This window comes from Meleagris gallopavo, chromosome 2 (assembly GCF_905368555.1).
Source record: "Meleagris gallopavo chromosome 2, MGAL_WU_HG_1.1, whole genome shotgun sequence".
Lineage (NCBI taxonomy): Eukaryota > Metazoa > Chordata > Aves > Galliformes > Phasianidae > Meleagris > Meleagris gallopavo.
The window spans coordinates 26,185,422-26,206,978 of NC_139405.1; the positions used below are offsets into that span (position 1 = coordinate 26,185,422).

At 42.5% G+C, this 21,557-nt stretch overlaps 1 protein-coding gene across 13 annotated transcripts in view; it reads left to right on the forward strand.

Moving 5' to 3' along the window:
* The first annotated feature begins 1,191 nt into the window (after positions 1 to 1,191).
* The window catches only part of SOCS5 (suppressor of cytokine signaling 5), a 31,565-nt gene continuing 11,199 nt past the window's right edge, over positions 1,192 to 21,557 (forward strand). For 3 of the 13 annotated variants that reach the window (XM_085219382.1, XM_085219379.1, XM_085219372.1), the window contains exons 1-2: positions 1,515 to 1,653; positions 13,164 to 13,233. The gene's annotated coding sequence lies outside the window, so the exon portion shown is untranslated. Of the gene's footprint in view, positions 1,331 to 1,512; positions 1,654 to 3,049; positions 3,195 to 10,060; positions 10,083 to 13,163; positions 13,234 to 21,557 lie in introns of those variants that run through there. The other 10 variants (XM_085219383.1, XM_085219378.1, XM_085219380.1 and 7 more) reach the window with 7 other exon arrangements.

A 21,557-nucleotide genomic window follows, 5' to 3' on the forward strand; every position in this document is an offset into this window, starting at 1 on the left:
AAACTAATGAGGCCTGTGTGGATGGGGTTTACATTAAATGGGGTTCCCCCTAGGTTAAATGGAATGTCTGTAGAATGGCAGTAATGATTTCTAAAGTGTTGGTCTGACGGTCTCTCTGAAGTTGTTATTTTACTTTATGAATAGGTTCAAGATTTTTCTCAGCTTTATTACTTCTGTCTGAGAACGTAAAACTTTACACATGCACTACATGTTGAATATATTTAATGATATTGAAGTGTTCATGATATTTTTGATGAGGCTCTGGTTACAGGCAGGTAGCATCTTTGTGTGTGTGGGATTAACTGTTATTTTTCTAGATGAAACTGTAGCGTAACTGCTGTTTTTCTAGCAGAAGCTGTACTTTAATCCTGACAAAAACAGAAACATCAGGAGGATTTGCTCTGTGAATAAGAAGTGAGACAGCAAATCTGGGGTTTTAAGGTCTGCGGTTAATAAAACTTTATACTTCTGGGAAGTCAGTAACTATCTAGCATGAAAATATTTACTGCACAGTAAAATTAAAAATGAATGTTTGCCACAGAAGTCATTAAAACCGAGAAAGAGTCTGAAAGTTGAAGTTAGACTGATTTATGCAAGTGCTGTACAAGTAGCGTCAGTAGTCAGTACGGGATAACTGCAGAAAGCACAAATTATGACTTGATGCTTCTGGAGCAAAAGCTCTCAGGTGTCCTGGAGATACCACTAAAGAATCACAGGACGGCTGAGGTGGGCTGAGCTGTGGCTCAGTCTGCTTTAACCCCAGCTCCAGTACGGCCACCAGAGCCTGCGAGGAGCAGAAAGGGCTCTTTCCACCGGCCCGCAGCAACTGCACTTGTCAGCGTTTTGCCAGGCGTACCCAGACGGGCACTGCCCGCAGCCACCGCTTCCGCCCCGCAGCGCCATCGCCGTCACACCGCCCCGCCCCGCGCCCCGCGCCCGAACCCAAAATGGCCGCTGACGAGCCCCTTCCCAGATTGGGCACCGCGCCCGACTCCAAGATGGTCGTCAATGGAGGCTTGTCGAACCCATCCTAGCGGGTCAGTCCGAGAGCTTAGTCCCCATTGGCTGCGCGACGCTCCGCCTCAGCCGGCCTGCCGCTCCCATTGGCTCTGCGGAGGACCAGGCTGGCTCTCGTTGGCTACTGAGGTGTCGCTCCCGCTCTCTCCGCTCCGGGGCCCGGAGAACTATTTTCCATTCGGCGGAGGGGGGCTGGGGAGGGGGCTCCGGCGATAGCACCGTGCTCGCCGAGCGGCAGGCGGTGGAGGATGCTGCGGCCGTTGGGGCCGCCGGGACGGCGCTGAGGCGTCGCCGTCCGCGCCGCGGCGCAGCGGTAGGTGCCTCAGGCCGGCGCTCGGCGGCCGGGACCCGCGCCGTTCGCCCCCCGGTGGCGGGAGGCGGCCGCTCCCCGCTGAGGCCGCGGCTCCGCGAGGGAGGCGGGGAGCGGCCGGCGCCCGAGGCGGCCGGGAGAAGGCAGGGGCGGGCGAGCGGCACCGCCGCGGGGCTCGGCCGGCCGGGACGCGGCGGGCAGCAGGAGGCCGCCCCGGGTAGGGGCAGCTCCCTCGGGCCCGGCCGTCCCCGAGAGGCGGGAGCGCCGCGGCTGGAGGCGGCGGGGTCGCGGCGGGCCCGCCTCGGGCGGCGGCGGCGGCGGTGCAGGTGAGGGGCCGCGGCAGGTGGGGGCGGGCGCGCCGCGGGCCCGGCGCGGCCTGAGGGGGCGGGGGGCGCTCGGCGGCCGTCCGGGACGGAGCCGCGCGTGGGAACAGCCCCGCAGAGCCGCCTCGGGGCGCGCAGCCATCGCGTTAACCCTGATGTGTGTGCGTGGGGCAGCGGGCTGCTTCCGCGCGAGCGAGAGTGTGGGCGAAACTTGGGGCGTCCGCGCTAAATGCGAGTTGCGAGCGGTTTTTTGGACTTGGAGCGATAAATGGCGTTATTTCTGCCGTTGCTAACTTCGCAACTCGGGACTTGCTCTGAATCTGGTCCCGGGGGCCATCCCGGCGTGTATTCCTGGGAGCGCGGGATGCGGTGTGGTTGCACTGACATTCCCCGAGTGTCTACAGAGTGCTTCTCTTTTTTCCCCCCTCTTGTTTCAAAAGCTTTTACGCGATGTACCCGCTATTGCAAACTGTAATTTCTTAGCAAGTCTGTACGCAGCGTCTAACCAGCATATGGGGTCCCGTAGTGCTGTCGCGTGGTGTATGGCCCCGATGGTGCTGTGCCAGCCCTGTGATGAGAAACCCAGTGCTTTTCCACTCAAGTTCACTCCTTTGTTGGTGGTGACATTGCCCCCTTTGGTAAAGATATGGCTTTTTCCACGTAGTCTCTGACAATTTCAGAAGTTCCTTGTTGCTGTGCTGTGCTCCTGCAACAAGAAAATGTTTTTAGGGTAAACGTAGCCCAAGTGAACTATTTGCAGGGTGGTTATATGAATGGAAAGTACTCCGAAGGGTTGTGTTTGTGTAACTCGATTTAAAAAGAAATATGCTGTGAATGTGCACGGAGGACGGGATCTCAAAGTGATCTGTCTCCCTCAGGAGAGAGGTGCTTTGAATGTGTGCATTGGATGTCATGGTGAGCATGAAAGCCCTGACAGGTCTTTCCTAGACTTAAAATGTTGTGCAGAAAGAAGACTGCCACTGACGTCATCGTGGCTATGAGAACTCTTGAAATGCTTCAGATACGTTTCAGTGTTCTGTTTTATTGAGCTTTTAATCATAACATGTTCTGTGTTTTTATTTTTTAAATGTAGAATTCTCTTAGAGGCAAATGGCTGCATTTCAGGGTGCTTTTATTCTTTAATAATGTTGCTGCTGTTGTGTGAGCTGGGGCCCAGCACCAGAAGGAGGCTGGTCAGTGGCTGGTACCTTTAGTGTGAATTTCTGTACAGAACCAGTGCCTTAACATGGCTTCCTAGAAATGCTTTCATTTTTCTATTACGGAATTACAGAATGGGGATGTAATTCCTAACGTCCTTTCATGTAAACCTGGTTAACTTCAATTCAGGAATGTTACTCCAAGATTACTCTTATAAAGCTTTTTTTTTTTTTTTTTTTAGTCCCATTCCTCCCTACAGAATGTATTTGTGCAACACAGACTCTAATTTGTGTGCCAGAAGCCTTGAGTCCAACGCGTTATTGAGGAGGATGGAATGTCCTTTTCTAAGTCCACTTCTGGAAGGGAAATTAGGGTTGTGTCACCAGGTAATGACCATGCAGTACATCATAGCCCTAAATGCCATTTAACCTGTTCACTCAGGTCTCATGCCTTCTTCTGAGTTCAGGTCTTTTATGGGTCACAGTGCACACAGATGATGTTAAGGCTATTTCTTAATTAAAATGTCTTATATCTGTAGGAATCTTGGTACTAAGTCATGTTATCTTGCATTGTGCAGGTTTGTGCCATTAAAGGCTTCCTACTGAAGTTGTTATGCTGCCCTTATCCTTGACATAGCCCTTTCAGACATTTGAGGTTGTAATCGTAAGATACTGAGAGGAGATAGGTAGCTGTGGTGAACTACTGAAAGGAGGCGTTTCCAAGTTAACATCTGCTAATTCATACAGTTATTAATCTGCAAACTAGGACATTTGAAATGGATTTGATATCAAACCAGTAGCCTTAGCGATGGAGGTTGTGGAAGAGCGGATTTGATTCTTTTGTATCTGTACATCAATAACTATGGCAGAGTGAATTAAGCATACTTTTAGGTTGCATTCCCTGTCAGTTTGAAAGAAGCTACAAGAAAGAAAAAGTGAGTTTGAGACCTGATGGACTGAGCTGCTGAAATCTGTTCTGATTTTCCAGTTTGCCTAAATGTCTCATATCTACCCTAGTTTCAGAATTGCATTAGCAGTACAACGAAGCAGTGAATGCAGACAGCTGGCAGCATGCAGAAACTTGACATGACTTTGTATGTATGAGAGCAATGGAAAAATGGCTGGTGTAGTCTTTGAAGGAATAGCTAGAGTTTCCCTTCTATTACTCTTGTATTGATGGTAGGTACATCTAAGGCAGAGCAGATGGAAGAGATTAGAAATAAGTGTGTTTTAACAGAAAATTTTTTTAATGTGTTCTTTGAAACATATGAAACCTGTCACTCTGTGACGAGGTTCTAGAAGGGTGACTGTTTGTCCAATTTGATGTGGCAATTCATGTTTCCATAGTGGACTAATATTCCAAGATGGTGTGACGTGAATTTTTCTGGTCTCATTCTTCATGCTTAAAGTTAAGCAAGAGATGTATTTTAGGCTCATCAGAGGGTAGTGATGATTGCTGTAAACTAGCTTGTGCTGTGATAGCATGCTGCTGAACAGCTTGGTTTTTAGTGGATTCCTCACAGGATACAGATGATTCCATGCATCCTCCATTCAGCAGGTGTACGATTTTTAGGGCTTAAAGTAGTTTCATTTACTGCTATGAATAGTGGGGAAAAAAACCCATAAAATCTAAAAAGGATATATTTTTCTTTGCTAAAGTGTGCATGTCTGGCTTTGTAGAGTAAAAGAAAGAACCTTTGATGAAAAGGTTTCACCATGAGTCCTAAAATACTGGCTCCTAGAACAAGCTAGATAGCTAAATAATTCTTGAGAGCTGTCAAAGTAGATAGCTATTTGACTTGCCTCCCCAAGAGCTATGCTTGGTAATTTCTTCAACCTTAAGGGGAAATTAACACTTAGTATTTGTGTTGCGGTATTTATGCCTGGAGGCTTCATTAAGGCCTGGGTGCTCGGTCGTGTTGAGCAATGTGCTGTGCCTCCCCTCTGCACGGTCATGGCTGCGCGTGCTGAGGTGTCTGCTGGCTTCCAGAGGTGCCTGCCTCCTTCAGAAAAATGTTTCCATCGATGGGATCAGAAGGATTATCAGCTCTTCTGCTGCGATGGTAACCTGTCTGCTAGTTTGAAACACACGTGCTCCATTAAATAAAAAGTGCCATGAAATGATATGCATTTCAGTGGTTTAGTTGTTGGACCTCTTATTTTCATCTTTGAGCTATATCTAGCTTAAAAATTGTATTTAAAGTTTAGTAAATGTATGCTATACCTTCTGGAGCCCTTATACTTTGTCAGCTCTATAAATTAACTCTGACACACTGAATATTTTTCACCAGCTAACGTAGCTGTTAGTTAAGGAGAAAAGCCCACATGCTCTCCCCGTAGATACAGCTGGACATCTTTCTTAAATTTTTCAACAAAAATGAAATTTTGATTGCTTTTTAAAGCTTCATGAATACACTAATTGGTGAATCATCTAATGTGCAGCTTAGTTTCAGGAAATATGTAATGGCTCACTAACTTCATGGTTATAAGATTATGCAGACCTTCTGAAAATCTCAGTAAGAAAATGTGTGCAGTGGTGGTGGATGATATTTTTGGCTGTGAGAGAGGTTGGCTAAAACTCAGTGTGGTTATGCGTAGTCTGCACTAGTTTGTATGGTAGAAAACCCTTTGAAGAATTATCTGGAAGAAAGAAAGAGTAACTTTACAGCTTCATCTGCTCATGGGCCTTAGCTGGATTTTGTTGAAGAGATTTGTAGTCGGGAACCTCTTCTGGATCTGCAGCTAGTCCTGATCTCCTGGATAACGTGGGAGCCTGTTCTTCCTCACCTGTGCTTTTACCTGTGGTTGAATTCTTCAGAGGGAACATTGGGCAGTCTGAAGCCTATCTTTGAAAGGTTGGGATGAGAAGGAAGGAGAGATGGAGGCTGCCCAGAAAAGCAGTATTTCTTAAAGAAAATGTTTCAGTGTCCTCGTGTAGCTATATGAGGTACGCTCCTGGTTATCATGGTATTAATTGAGCATATTACGTACTGAGCTATCAGCTGAAGTGCTCAAGCAAATCCTTTCAGGTGAATGTTTGGGTCTCTGCAGTAGTTGGTGAAGTATCAAACAGTGCAGGAATCTGCTTTTCTTGGTGCAGCAAGTGAGAAGGCGGGTTTCATTGTACTCTGTAAGGCTTCTTTGTTAGCTTCAGGTTTTTGTAATAAAGATTCTCTGCTGAAGGTGCATGGAACATTCTTAGAGTATGGTTGTAGTGCAATACTTGCTATTGCAAGCAGTGATTTTTGAGGGGAGGAAATTTGTCCAGTGTTGGGAAGCACTTTCAAACTTGATTGGAGTATACCTATGGAAATGGAACTTGAAAGATTGTTACCAATGTAAATAACTTAGAAGCAATATAAAATATCTTTCTAGCAGAAAGAACTCTGATAGTAACTCAGAAACCGGTGTGGCACACAGGTGAAGTCATTTGGAAGTCATTACTTGAGGCTTCTATGTTAGTTGCAGGACTAAGGATTGTAATTCTGGGATGCAGAGGCCTGGCACTTAGCAACTTTTACATGATTCCCTTAAAGTAATGGAAGCTTGAGGACTGCAGTTGAATGAATTGGGCTTGATCAAGACTACAACAAAAACTGATCAGAGTTCTCTCTTAAAACGCTTGTCCTTCAACAGCAGAAATGTAGGTCATAGAGATTGCTTAAACTATTTTGACAAAACCTTCGTTGTGAAACTTGGCTATGAGGATGAAAATGCTGACTGGGGCAGACTTGCAAGCACCCTACTTCTTGTGCAGAGCTTGCACACCAGGCTGGCCTCGCCAAGGCGTCTCTAACTTTTGGTGTTGGGTTCTATCCGCCTTTATTTTTAACTGTATGCTCTGCCTGCCTCCCGTAGGTTTTGGGTTTTGCTGCAAGGCCTGTGAGACAGTTTGATTTACTGACTGACTCGCTTATGGAAAAAGTACCCCAGTACGGAACTTTGTTTCTGGAGAGCTTTTACATCTGACTGGCCTCTGCGGAGACAGCGGTATTTTAGTCATCTCAGTCGTGCAGCAAGAGGTCTCTTATTCCTCTGAAATAGCATATGGACAAAGTGAGTGAATTTTAGGTTGCAGAGTGATGTGGAAGCATTGTGTGATGGATTTGTATAAGGACTTGCACTGCTTAGTTGATGCTTTGTTTTTTCAGGTCATTAATTTTCACTTTTAGGTTGCAGAATTATATGCTTCTTTTTAAACTTGTGTTAAAAGCTTCATTTGAATAGGAAGTAGAATTCAAATAAATACACAGATAGCATTTTAAAATTGGTGTGAGGTTTAATTACTTTAGATGTACAAGTAGTATTAAAGTGGCAATTCTATCAAGGTGCATTTCTCATTTAAAATTTGCCCTGGGTATCCTGGTCTAGCATTAGATATGGAGGTTGGTGGCCCTGCCTGTGTCAGAGGTTTGGAGCTTGGTGATCCTTAAGGTCCCTTCCAACGCAAGCCATTTCTGTTCACTTGTGTCCTACTCTATTTTAGGCTTGGTAAATTTCATTTCTCATTCATTGGTCTTGTTGCTTACAAGAGGAAAGTATTTGTGTTTTTTCTAAGCTGCCAAAGAGTGTTGTTTTTTTTTTTTTTTAATTCCATCGATTCACTTTAGCAGCGTTTAAAGGAGGTGTTGGCTTGAGCAGAAGAGAGACGTTTGTGTTCCCCTTCAGTGGTTTGTGAATCTGTGCCAACAGGCTGGGCAGCTCAGGGTGCTGGAACAGACATGGGAGCAGGGAGAGCATGCAGAGAGGTGCTGGGGTTGTTGCCCTTTCAGACTGCTGCAATTGCTCCTCTGGCTGCACCAGGGATGTAAGAACAAAAAATAAAGTCTTGAATCCAGCCAGCAATGCTCTGCTGCCATCTCTTTGGGTATTCTGCACATTCTCACTAGTAATTTCTACACTTTCTTCTGTTTAATGTTCTTTAAAACTTTGGCAACAAGCATGAGCTGCTTTGATTTTTGCTTTATTTTCATTTATCAAGGCCTTGACTTGCTATTAATAATGATTGTCAGAATTTGGTTTCATGTGGTTATAGAATGGATTCTAAACTAAGGTATGAGACCAGGCTATCATTAAAAGTGTTTAAGTGGCTTATCTGCTGGAGTTCCTCAGAGCTATCGTTCTTAGTTTGAATGTTGCATTTATGGAGGCAGGGCATTTAACAACAGGACCTCTGGTTCTTATTGTACGTAATTTGTCCTGCACCTATAACTTAGACTGAGATTATATTAAGAGAAATTTTAATCTAATAATCATAGAATCATAGAATGACCTGGGTTGAGAAGGACCACAATGGTCTTCTAGTTTCAACCCCCCTGCTATGTGCAGGGTCACCAACCAGCAGACCAGGCTGCCCTGAGCCTCATCCAGCCTGACCTTGAATGCCTCCAGGGATGGGGCATTCACAGCCTCCTTGGACAACCTGTTCCAGTGTGTCACCACCCTGTGTGTGAAAAACTTCCTCCTAATAGCGCAGAGGTAATGCTGCTGGGCTTGAAAGGTCCTGATCCATCACTGGGGAAAGATGTTGGGAACGTGATGATAAATATTTCTTCTGTTCTTGCATCCTGTGTTGGATACCAAGTATCGATCTGACAGATCTGACTGTTCGTATTTACTGACACATCAGTGCCTTATGTCTTGGTTTGGCTGCAAACTAGATTCTATCTTTACTCAAAACTGCCATCGTTATCTTTTTTTTTTTTGAAGCCATCTTGTGTTACACCATTGGGATTGTTGGTTTCTTTTCATGTCTTAGTGATCCTAGAGGTATTTTTATGTCCGTTGAACTGTATTCTGGCAAAACTTGTATGGATAAATGTGAAGACTTTCAGCTTGGCCTGATCTACTGCTTCCCTTTACTGAAACTAACGAGTGAATCTGGGTTTGTGTATTATAAAATGCTGACATAGTTGTACAGTAAGAAGTGAGAAAACTGCTTTGCCTCGTGAGTGTGGTTTGACCAGTGGCAGTTCTCATGTGCATATGATGCAGTTTTTTCTTCAGACTCCTTGGGCTCTGGAGCATCTGTAGAAGATTTCAGTGTTTTTGTCAGCAGGGCTGTCAGTCTTACATGTATATGAGATTGTTTTGTTCTCTTAGATTCCTTTGGGAGTGAAGCATCTGTTAATGGATTTTTAGTCTTTCAGTCAGAATGTGACTAAAATTCAAAACTCTCAAGTAATTGCATTCAGAGTTGGTTATGCAGGTGACTGATGACCACTGCACTGGGCATGTGTTTTGTTTTGCTATCACTAGTTTGATAGGACAGCTATTGACTGTTTTATAGCTGAGCTGAATAAGTGAGAGGCTTAGGGGCTTTGAGGTTCCTACCAGTAGAGTCATTTGTCTGAGAAAGTTGTCTTGTATTTAGATTAAGGTTTGGACTTAGTATGGCATGCGGTTTTGGAAATCCCTTTGTTCTACTGTAGGCTATAAAAATGTAGCTAATTCAGGCAAAACTGTCTTTTTCTTGATTAAACTTGTTTAGCTTTTTTTCTTTTTTTGCAACTGGTTTTGATTGGGATTGTAAGAATGGGGAAAAAAAAGATCTTTTTGACGTGATCCACATTTAACTGATATTTGGAAGTCTTCAGTGGTAGTGAGCTCCAGTGTCACTTCACAGCCCTGCTTCAGTAATACAATTGGCATATTTGGGGAGAAAATATATTCCTGCTGGGTGTCATAGTTGACACAGATTTGCTGAAGGTTTGCTGTTATACTATTTTGTAAATGGCTTGTAAGAAATAAATGACTTTTGATCCTACTCCTGTAAGTTTTTGCTTATAGACTCAAAAATTGTTGTGTTATGAAATCACATTTTATTTCAGTTATGCAAATAATTGCCTTATTTTTCCTGGCTGGCAGTAGAAACAAAGGCTGTGAAAGATCCACCCAGCCCGTGAATTAATTCTAGAATATTTTGAACTTTAGTCAAATGTGAATCAATTTTGTATCAGGATAAGCTCATCATCTCAGTGCTAGAAAAGTGGCGTACCAACAGTGTATCTATGCATAGTTCCAGGACTGTGTCATTCCTGTGTTTGCTTTAAAGCCTGTAATAAGTGGAAAGAATCCAGATTTGCCAGTTTCATAATTGACTGAGGCATGTATAATTTCACGTGCAGGTTTGTTAATGGGACACCTGCAGTGACATTTGGTTTCCTCAAGAAATACAGAAGCACTAAGAGAATTCTCCCTCCCAGAATCCCAGATAGCACCAAGTGAAGTGAAGCATCTGAAAAATGTGGAGAGAGCAGAGTGTTCTGTGAGGAGGTGAGATGTACAGCTGTGGTTTACAATTTGGTCATGTCTATCAGATTTCATAAAAATATATTCCACGTTTTGAATTTTATGCTCTACAGGGCAAGTGTTTGGTTCAGCAATGTACAACAAAGTAGTTCTGCCCTTTTTGTCATGCAGTACAAATGTAGGAGTTTACTTGTGGTCAGGGAACGCTTTCAATTTATTCCTGTAAATTCACTGTTCTATCTCATTTTCTGAGATCTTGCAAGTGTTGACTCGGTTTCTGTTACTCACAGACATGCTTTTCTTTGTACTGTGAAGTTAGAGCTTTGCAATTTGATTTTGGCAAACTTGGTGAAGGTCAGTAATTATAGTTACTGTTTCCAGCAAGTTGAGTTTTTCCAGCAGTCCTTCGATGAAGAATGTGGCTGTGGATTAATGAAACACAAATTGGAGTCAAAACCTTTTTCCTGCCAAAGTCAAACATTGGAGTAGGTGCTAGGAAAGGTTTCAAAGCTGTTGCCTTGCTCATTTGTAGATCTACTGTGAGCTGTCGCTTAAGGAAGTGTGAAACTGTTTTAATTTAGTGAGAAATGTATTAGGATATAGCTCGTTTGTTAAAAAACAAACAGAAGTGGATAGCAATTTTGTGGAAGTCCTACAACTTCTAGAAGCAAGTAGATGTTAAAACCTTAATATGAAGTTTACAGCTGCTAAGCTTCCTGCCAGCAGAGGGGTTGGGCTGTCAGCCCTGAAGCTTATGAAGGTATGCTGTCTTCTTTCAGGTTATTCTGAATCTGGAGAGGGTGGTAAGTTAACAGTTGTTGCTTTAAGAATAGGCTGACATCATAGATTACTAACTTAATGGAATTTCTTATATTTGGCCTTGCTAGTTTGTGCGCACGGCTCAGCATCCCAGAGGAGCTAGAGGCACCATCCTACTCTGGGGCGGGATGGCACATTTCAGCTGCTGTATATTGTACAAAAGTACTTAGCAGATGCCTCTGTTCTGAAGGATCTTTTATTTCAGCAGTTCCATCAGTCACTATAAGTTTTCCCTGTGCTTTTCCTAAAAACACCTGAGTGCTGATGTAGGGAGTGACCAAAAAGTAAACTCTTTGCACGTGTAGCTGAATGACATTAGCCTTGATCTTTGCTGTCAGAAGCCCTCGTGCCTTGCTTATAGAAGGAGTGGTTATAGAGACAACCATATCAGCAAAGATTCTTGGTTTTGGTTTGTGCAGCAATGGAAGCCAGATCTGGAAAGGAAGGGTAACTGTGTACTTCTTTGTTATAGCATTTCACAAGGTAGGCCTACCGATGCAGCACCCCTTGGGCTTGCCTCTGCTGAAGGGATTTGCAAAGCTCCTGATCCTCGTTAACTACTCATTTAGCCTTGCATATGTATTCTACAGTCACTCTTGTTATTGATTTTGGAGTTGAACTATGTATTTAGCTTTTTAGTGGGAAGAGCTTATACTTCAGCATCAGAAGTTTGGGGAAATTCTGGCATGATCTCTCAGAGGTTAATAGCTGATTTACCTGGTAAAATAAGGTTCTCTGATCCCACACCAAGGGATCAGAGAATCCTCTAGCATGATTCTGAAGGCTATGGTGTGTGTATGTAACAGCTGATTAATCTCTCCCAAAAGGTATTTAAGGATACCTTTCAGTTTCTCAAGGAGTTCATGCCCGAATTTTGGGATGAGGACCTCAATGTAAGTAATTAAATGTAATCACTTCCTGCCTCTTTACAGGAGCCAGCCCCACAGGTTGAAGAAATACACGCAGAAAATTGCTAATCAAAAGTATTTTCAAGTTATCCTGTATGTGCAGGACTTGGGTAGAAAGGAACAAACTGTGTATTTGTACACATCAGCTATAGAGTGGGGGTCTGTACCAGGAAGATGGAGGTGAATCTCCTTGGTGAGGAGCAGCAACAACAAGTGCATCACAGTGTAAAGGAGGAGCTGGGTGGAAAATCAAGGTGTGGAGTCTGATGCTGAGCTGAAGCATGCAGCATATCAGCAGTAGCCAGTGGTGGTGGTGCCTTGTGTGATCCCAGGGTGACTGCAAGTAATTCTCTTCTCTAATACTGTGGTACTTCACATCACTTGAAATTATCCCTGGCTGGAAGTAGAGCTATGGTAACTGAGGTGAAGAGTCAGTGGCCGTGGCTGTTCTTTTATTATTTCCATATGGTTTGAAGTTAAATGGGATGTCTGGGACTGCTTGGAGGAGGGTCAGAAGAGAGAAGAAAAACCTCTTCTGGTCCGTGTGTTTGCTTAGTGTTGAAATGAAGGTTTCTCATCTTCAGACTAAGAGGAGTCTTATCTACTCTGTGTAGACATCTTTTGCACTGCTCATAGGATGGACTCTGTCAGTGTACAAGATTGAGTGCCATTAGATTTTCAGATTGTTACAGTGTCTCTGATAGGAAGTCTTAGAAGGAGATGCTGGATTTGGTTGTTTATAACTGCTCAACTGAAGTCTTTTGGACTAAAATACTTTATGCTTTTTTTATTTTACCTTGGCTTTAACTTTGTTTAAAACTTTCAGCTGTAATTCTTCATCTGTTTCCAGAAAAAGAACTAGAGGAATTGTGCCTTTTTTTAATGGCATTCTTTTGTTTGAAATATTGTAGTGCACCTCTGAACTGGAACAGTGTTTAAAATTTGTCAGTGGATGACCTCTGCAGAGATTTAATGTTTAAATTTTACATGAAAATCTGCTAAAACTGAGCCAAATCTCCTTTTGAAAGTTTTCTATCTTGACATGCCAATGTTTCTTTATGGAATTCTGTGGAGACTGTCTGCAGTCTGTGTGCTCAGCAGGATTTTCCTCTCAAGTGCATCTCTAGGCTGCAGTGGGCTGTGCAGAGCCAGGGAGCTAGAACTGTAAGAAAGGAGTTCTCCCCCCAAGTTATATAAGGGGTGGGGATGTGGTAATGGCACAAAGCAAGGAGGAAAACCTCGAGATGGACCTAGCATGTGCCAGCTCCAGAATCAATCAGGACCCATTCCTCCTCCTCTTATCAGCCCCCCATTTACTCCTTACAGCCATGGTTTCATCTTTTTTTTTTTTTAATTATTATTTTTATTTATTTTTTAGTAATATCACTCTTATTGGAAGAAGACTTGAAACTCATTGAGCAGGCTGAATTTCCCCTGCTGCTTTTAAGGTGGGTAGTTCATAGTTTGAGACAAAATGTCATTACGTGTTGATACCGTGTAGCATAAAGTAGCCTTTTATTTTTCAAGCAAAATCCTCATCTGTTATGTAGGCACTTACAGTTGTCTGAAAACCTTCCATGAACATTTCTGCTGTCCTTCTTTCCTCTGGGCCAGAGGCAGAGCACGCTGCCTCTTCACAGGAGGGCAGTACCAAACTGGGCAAGAGTTTCTTTTTGACATTTCTTCAGTAGAGGAGAGAACAGGTAGGTTTTGCTGAAGGGTGTTCCATTCTGGCTAGTTAGCAAAATTCTTAAGAAGATAAATGTTCATCTTTTCAAATCATGGCTAACTTCAAGTTACCTACAGGCTGGTTCTGTATGCCTGTGTGCCACCAACAGCGGTGGTATCAGAAGTTTCCAATCATATGTACAATTCAAACACTGGATGCTGTTTTCATGTTCTTCCCCTCCTTCCCTTCACCTGACTTATAGACTCTTTGGCTGATCCACAACAGAAAAGTTGGGTATCAGTGTGAAATTCTCAAAGAACTTTGATTTATTCAGACCTCTCAGCTTTAATGGCTTGGGAGGTGTGCTGAAGCTGCGGCTAATCAGAGGTTTTCCAGGAAACTTTCAGCCAGTAACGAGGAGTGACAGTTCTGCTGTTCTCATTCTGGTGATCACTCTGCATATTTTTGCTGTGACAATAGCTAAATGTAGAAAGTGCCACATCTCCCCTAATGATAAAGTGAAGAGACTTGTATCCTCTAAGCTAAGAATCAAATTATTTTTTTATCATAAACACTTAAGGATCGTAGCTCCCTGAAGTCATTTATTGAGCAGGTTTTGATGAAACCATGACACCTTTTTATTGAAAATTCTTCTGCAGGTTGTTTGGTGTTTTAAGTAAGTTATATTGCCTATTTGAAATAAACAGGGGTAGTTGCTGTATTTTAATGTTGCCAGCTTTTCCTATTAACAGTTGCATGACTACTGGATCTTCTAAAATGTATTTTTATAGGTAAGTCTTTTCCTAGGGCTTCCTTTCATGTTTGTGCTCCAAAATCGTGACTTTCATTCAATAAAACATGTTTCCTAAGATAAGAATTTGATTTAGCAGTTGAGGGATAAGATTTCACAGAAATGGCTAAAGCAGTATTAATAGCTCACTGCTGCTGGAAGAGCTGGTTCTTCTTTTTGCTCTTGGTTTGAGAGCCTGAAGCTTCTCTAGGCCTCACTAGTACTTGCATCTTCTGGTTTCTTTTCCCAAGCTAACATTCTGTTTCTATCTAGCGAGATAATTTCAGTTGAAAATTGAGTACCTTTATGGTAGGTAGTAAAAACAGAGGTCATATGAATATTAGCACAGATACAAAGGCTTGGGAGAGAAGCAGGCATCTCCCTTTTAATAGCAGTGAAATGATGCTAGGTGAGTTGCCATGTACAGTGACCCTTGGGATGTCCTGGCTGTATCTAAACTGTGAATGAGAAAGAGCCAAGAAAGGCTTGTACTCTTCTGTTTCTTTTGCACAGAGGATAGTTTATCATTTCAAGCTGATATGGTAGAATAGCATCAATCACCCTCTTTGTGGTTTGTTTCTTGTTGGTTGAGGGTTTGTGGTGGTTTTTTTTTTTTCTTCTTCTTGGAAATGTTCTTGTCAAGTTCATCATCTGGTAGTCGTTGTTTGATTTAGGTTTGCTCAGTTTGATGTAGTGCCGCTAGCTCTTTCTGCATGAAATGCTTTCTCTTAAGCCATTCATGCAACTGAATCTCTGCTTTTATGAATCTGATTCGGGGCAAAATAGGGTAAGTCTTATTAGTCTTCTCTTACAAAACTTTCACCCTATAGGGGCTTACTCTGCTAAGTATGCCAATGCTTCTTTGCCAGAACAGGCATTTCATTCAGATGGTTTTGATGTAGCTGACTGCATTATGTAAGGCTAAGAAGAAAGGTCCAGCCACGCTTTGACAAACATCATCACCTCTTTTGTATCTTATTATGAAATGAGATCCGGCTCCTGAAAGATAACACAGCAACATAATGATAAACCTTTAGTTAATGCCTCCGTTGTAATGGATTGAGGTAATGAATACTCTAGAGAGGAAAGAGACTTGGCATTTCTTATCAGTGATTATTCTGCCTCTGATGCATAAGTGATGGTCTTATGGTTTTGGCAGCATCAAGAGTTACTTATTTCTGAGCGCAAACTCAAATGTTGCTTTTGTGTAAAGGTGCAGAATACAGAAGAAGGGCAAGTGTTGCAAATTTTTTAATTCCTTGCTGTGCTATCAACTAAGAAACATTTTTCTTGTTGTTAGAGCAGTAATTTAACATTAGTATCTTGTAATCTCATTACGTTGAGCTTTTTCCTTTTAAAGATTGCTGATGGACCTGTGTATCTGTACTGTTTAACATCACGATTGCTAAAGCAGTGGCACAACTGTTTATGCAGGGTGCTTGATTAAAAACTGAGTAGTGCTCCCCACAGCTGTTGGGGTGGCTTTGTTCCAGTGGTACCCGTGGTTTCAGACTTGCTGAAATGCTGGTTCCTGTGGGTGTTGGTGTTGCAGTGTGAGCCTGTGTGCTCTCTGACAGACAGAGCTCACCTGCACCCAGCGGCAAGGCACCTGCCCCTGGCAGTGAGAAAGCTGCAGAAAAGTTTTCTGCTGCTCAGGCTGCCTGTAGGCCAGGATGAAGTTGCCTGTGGATCACAGTGAAAGTACGAAACAGGCTAGACCTCCTGGCAGCCTTCCAGCTGCTTCTCCTTTGCAGGGTTTGTATTCTTTTACCTACTCCTGCCCGCCTGGGGAGGCAGGTGCTTGCTGCCAATTAGCTCTGTCAGGGCAGAGCTCCTCCTGACACGTTTGACTGCTGACAGCAGCTGGGGGTAGGCCTAGGCAGGGGCTTAACTCCTCGCTTGCCAAATGCTCTGCGGGTTTTGTGGCACAGTTGCATTTTGATACGCTTCTGTTTTATGAAAACAGGCTTTACGCAGAAACTGATCTAAGGTTGCCAGTGGCACCAGAGTTTACCTGTTAAACTTCTGGCATTAAAGAATGTGAACTGGGACTTGAATCATTGTGAAGGTCATTCTGTAGACGTGTGGGTTCTATCAGAGCTGCCCATCCCAGACCACCTTTCTGCCTGACAACAGTGCATGGCCGCAGCCAGACAGGGCACCGTGCTGCTCCGGTGCTTTCCTCCCCCTAGCCTGAAATTTTATCTCTTCAGTACTGCAGTGACACAATGGACCAATTTACTGGTTATCTGTTTATATCAGAATACTATAAATTACAGCTAACATGGTTCATATTCTTTAAGCCTGCCAAGTCATTTATGCTGCAGCAAAGAACAGCTCTTTGGTTGTAGATTTTTTGCTGAGCTTTCTCGTTGTCTGTTGTATGTGCATATGACGTTGCTACTATGGGATGCTTTCCCCTGTTAATGTTATCAGTGAATGAAAAAGACAGACACTGTCCGTGAAGCCCAGGGTGTATGGACTTCTTGTGACACCAATGCCAAACTTATGAACTGGGCAACTGAGAGTGAAAAATTCTTTTTGAAGTGTATGTTGGCTCTGTTTAGTTTTCAGGATAACACTGACTTTTTCAGTTGCAGATCCAAAGAGTTCACAGCCTCAGCTTGTCACCCTTCTCAGTTGTTAGGGCTGTAGAGCATTTGAACTTCTCACTCATTGCACTCAAATTTGAAAGGAGGGCAGCTTTCCTTAATAAGTCATGTAAACAGAATGAGTATCAATACAGTTTTTCTGACGTAGTCACTGCTGTAGATACATCACTAGAGATTAACTAGTAAAGCTTTGCTTTTAACAGCTTTTGAGGTGTCAGACAGCTCGTTAGTATTAGCTAGTGTGGTCTTCTGCTGGGTAAAATGGCAAGGTAACATGGGAAGTAGTTGGGTGCATGGAGAGGGCTGTAAGGAGGTTGGGAAAGGCACTGCGAAGAGGGAGAGGCATTAGGCAAGCTGTGGGGGTCTTGAAAATAGTAGGATAAAGTGATAAGCAGTAATACTGCTCAGTTTGAAAATGGATGTTTCTACTGTGCTAGTGAAGGATATGTGGTATGAGGCTGACCCAACCTTCCTTTTCAGCTGGCTTCCTTTTTCTTTTGCTTTACTGAGGCAGAACTATTAAAGTTGCATTTCCGTAATGTGTTACGGAATGCCCTGACATGACAAACAACCATTAGATTGTTTTACAGCAATTAGAGACTTATTTGTATTTTAGAATCTGATAGAAAAGAATATGCTTTGTTAGTGTTCCTAAAAGTAGAGGGGAATTTTGCCCTGCTAGAGGAAAGCTCTGTAACTTTTTCTAAGAATACTTTTAATGGCTTTTGCAGAGGTCATGAAGAGGGCTGTTGTGCTTAACTCAGCACTGACTGGAGCTATTTATTCTGCACACTTTTTTTTTCTTTGTTTTTAAATAACACAGAAAAACCCAAATATGTTGGCAGCTTCTGATCAAGGAGGCTTAAATATAGCAGTAAAGAAGGCATCGTTTCAGTAGGTCACTTAGAGTTTTCTGCCATAGCGTATAGCTTCCTTAGCTAACTTAATGTTTTTTCTTCTTCTTTTTCTATGGAGGTGGCTCAGTTGCATATTTATGGTGTGTTGGGGCCATTTAAGGGAAAATGCTTGCATGTGATGTTGCTTGTGTGGGTTTACATGTTATTCAGATGGCCACTCATCGTAACACCTTAACAATTTGAGGATGTCTTTACCTGGAATTCAGGCACACACTGCCTTGAAATTCCAGCGCTTCTCTACCTTGAATAGCTATTGGTATGCAGAGTTCTCAGCAGATCTGTGCAGTATTACTTCTTTATTAATAACTGAAACTTATGCTTGCAGTGTGCAGCTCTCTGATCCTTACATAATTAGAAATACTAGCTTTGTTCATCACAGTTGTATCGTTATCTGCTAGTCTTGCATAATTAAAAAAAGTACTTCAGAAACAAGTGGCTCTATTTTGGTACAGTGCTGTTCGTGTTCTGTTCTCCATTCATGCTTTTCTCTTTTAGGGATTTTAGGTTCTGTGAAAAGAAAGGAAATAGATGGCAGCTGAATGATATTTTATAATCTAAACACGCATAGCTCTGACACTTTCTTGAATCCCAAAACCTAGCAAGGGGATGCAAGGGTTTGTCCTACAGAAAATACCTTGGGGTGGTATTTGTGAAGTAGCCAAGGGATTGCTTAGAAAGAAACTGGCAGAACATCAGCTATGCAAGCTAAGTGCGTTTTTCACTCATTGTGAATCTGTATTGAGAAGGAGATTGTTTCTTGCTTTCAATTTAAACAATGACAAATGCCATTATTTTTCTTTGACTTGACAGTCTGGCAGCTTAAGTCCTTGAGACTTGTAGCTTTCACTGTTTTAGCAGGGTGCATCGAGCTGACTCAGCATTTTGTTTTTGAAATGAATGTTTTCAGTGGCTGAACATTCGCAGAAGTATCCTAAATACAGTCCTAATCTCCCTTTGCAGCCAGAAAACCATTTCTGAATAACATATAGGCTTCAGCTGAAATTACTCTTCAAAGTAGCCATCTCAGGTCTTAATGTTGTGAGCAGAGTATGCCAGTGCTGATGTGCAAGAAAGCAGCATTGCCCTCTCTGGCTTATTACTCATCTACTCCTCTCTTGTGCTAACACAAATATTTATAAAGTCATAAACAAGATGTAGCAGAAGATTGAGACTCTGATAGCTAATTTTAGTGAGGATCAGTTCCACAGGCTGATTCATCCCACATGGTGTGCAGGCTGTGTCCTGCACCAGGTCCAGCACAGGTGGCCTGGAAGGGGCTGGGAAGTTTTCAGAGCCTGCTAGGAGAAATAGTAATATTTTGCTCTAGTTCAACTTTCATGAAAACTTGAGGCATTTGGCTAATTTACTGTGTCTGATAAAATATGTAAGATACATATATTAAAATATAATATTCATATAACAACCACCTCTTCTTTCCAGCTCTCCAGATTGGCTCTTCAGGCTATCTGTAGCGGCTGCATTTTTGTGTGTGTGTGTAGAAAAATGTATGGCTCCACTTCAGCTAACTTATTCTGTTTTTTGTTTTTTTTTTTTTTTTTTAAGAAATGTCACCTCTAGTATTACAGCAGCAATTCGTTATTGCTGGAATGTGTACTGAAAAGGAGAAAATTGCTTTGTAACCCTGCTGTACCTTTCTCAGGTGGGTTACCTCAAATGGTGGGTGTTGGCCAGTGTTACTGCAGCTGAGTGAGCTGAGGAGTGATATGAACAGCATTGTTACTGCAGCTGGTGTTTAGCAACGTGCAAAGGCAACATTAACCTCTTCAGCAAGAGTGCCTTAATGAAGGAAAATATCTTCATTAATGGAGTCTCTCGTTACTGCTAAGTGAATCACCTTAAAGTAGGGGACAGTTCAAACAGTAGCTGTTGCCTCTCTCCATTCCTTTTACTTCTCCCTTTGTGGGCCTAGGTGGTGTGCTGCAGTGCTGCTGAACATGTTGGGCAGTGTGCCCTCACAGTGCTGGTGTTAGCAGTGAGCTGAACAGCATGCAGAGAGAGGACTCTGATTTCTCCCCTTCTTCCTTCAGGTTAAGGATTGCTTTGATTTGTCATCATTGCCTTTCAGTGTTTTGAAGCTGTCATAGTGTGAAAATGCCGAACTAAAGATTTTTGTAGGCACTCGCTTTGGAAATAGGCATGCCATGTTTTTAATGTGTTCTACCTACAGAGTTACAGCTTTGGGTAGTAGTAGTGGGTAGAAGTTGGGTGTAGTTCAGGGGTTTGTTGGTTTTTTTTTTGGTTTTGTTTTGTTTTGAATGTAGCTTAACATATCATCTAATTTTCAAGTAAAGTAACATCAAGATGGACGCAAATATTTACCTCTAGCAGTGTTCCTATTAGGAAGTCATGAGCAGAAAGCTCTAGCAAGGTGCTGTGATGCATCTGGAAAGAATGGTCAGAGTATATCTCTGGCATAAATTTCAGGTAATTTAGGGTCAGCTTAGGGTAGATAGAAATTATTTTTAGTTGGAAAGAGGTTTTGGAAACACTACTATAAATTTTTTCTGGGAAAATCTGCAAAGTGGTCTGCAAAATCCACATTGTTGATTTTGATAGGATGGAGTTTATATTTTGTTCAGGCTATAATAATATTTTCCAAATCTGATTTTCTTGGACAGCACTCCTTTGGGATACTGGGATGGCTTTAGGGCCAGTTTATTTAGAAGTAATTTGTATTTTGTGGACCTTGGTGCTGCCACAAGAAATCTGTGAAACCACAAGTCTGCTGCACATTGATTCACACCAGTTTGCAATCACTAAATGGAATATCAAATACTTTACGAATGACTCAAGTTTTATTCTAATGCAGGATAGTCTTAACTGAGATGGATGTCTGAGTTCAGGAAACTGTTTTCCAATAGCAAAGAATGGTTCCTGAAGCAAGCAGTCCGTGGTGGAAGCAGCAGGTGGTTGGTGGAGCAGGCTGTCACTGCCTGCTGCTGTGGTGTGACAGCAGAGCCCTGACTGCTCACGTTTCTGAGCGCAGCTGAAGTATAAGAATGGCACTAAATCTCAAAATAAGAAGTTAAGCATGAAATTTCAAGATAACCTTCTGTGTACTTTTTAGGTTTTTAATGAATGGAAAAGGTAAGCGTGCAGTGCAACAGCATAACTGGCTTTGTCTGGAACCTATAGTACTCTTTCGTGTCTTGTGTATTTAGACCTGCTAGGAACATAATGGATGGGGGGAGGGAAATAAACATTAGCGCTGTGAAAGAATTTCACATCTGCCTTTGACTTAGTTTTGTGCTTGCAATTCTGTTGCTCCCTGGGAAGTTTGTTTTTATGGAATCTTTCAGTAGTAGTCATATGGCATAGTTTTAAAAGCATTTCATCATTTGTAGTGCTTCCGCAGGTGAATCAAAGCTAATAAAGTTTAGTACTTGTCTGTAATTGTTCTGGAGTTTCTGCCTAGGAATCATAACTTCTGATATCTGTGTAGTGATCACTCAAGCCTACACTTCTTATTCCAGTAAATATGCATCATATCCAAGTACCTTTTCTGATCTGTATTAGCTATTAGTGTAGCTTCTCACTGTTTTCTGTTAACTGTTAACACCATCGTAGGCTTGGTTCTAATGTGAAGAAGCAGATTGTCTCGTGTTCCTGCTAGAGTTGACGGTGGCATGAGTATACTGTACTAAAATCCCATAATGCCTCTTGGATTTCTGAAAAACAATAGGTCATTATTTTAGGGAAGTGCTGACCTATTCTTTTACTAAAGAACTTGTCTTGCATTCCACTTACTTTCCCATTTTTAGAA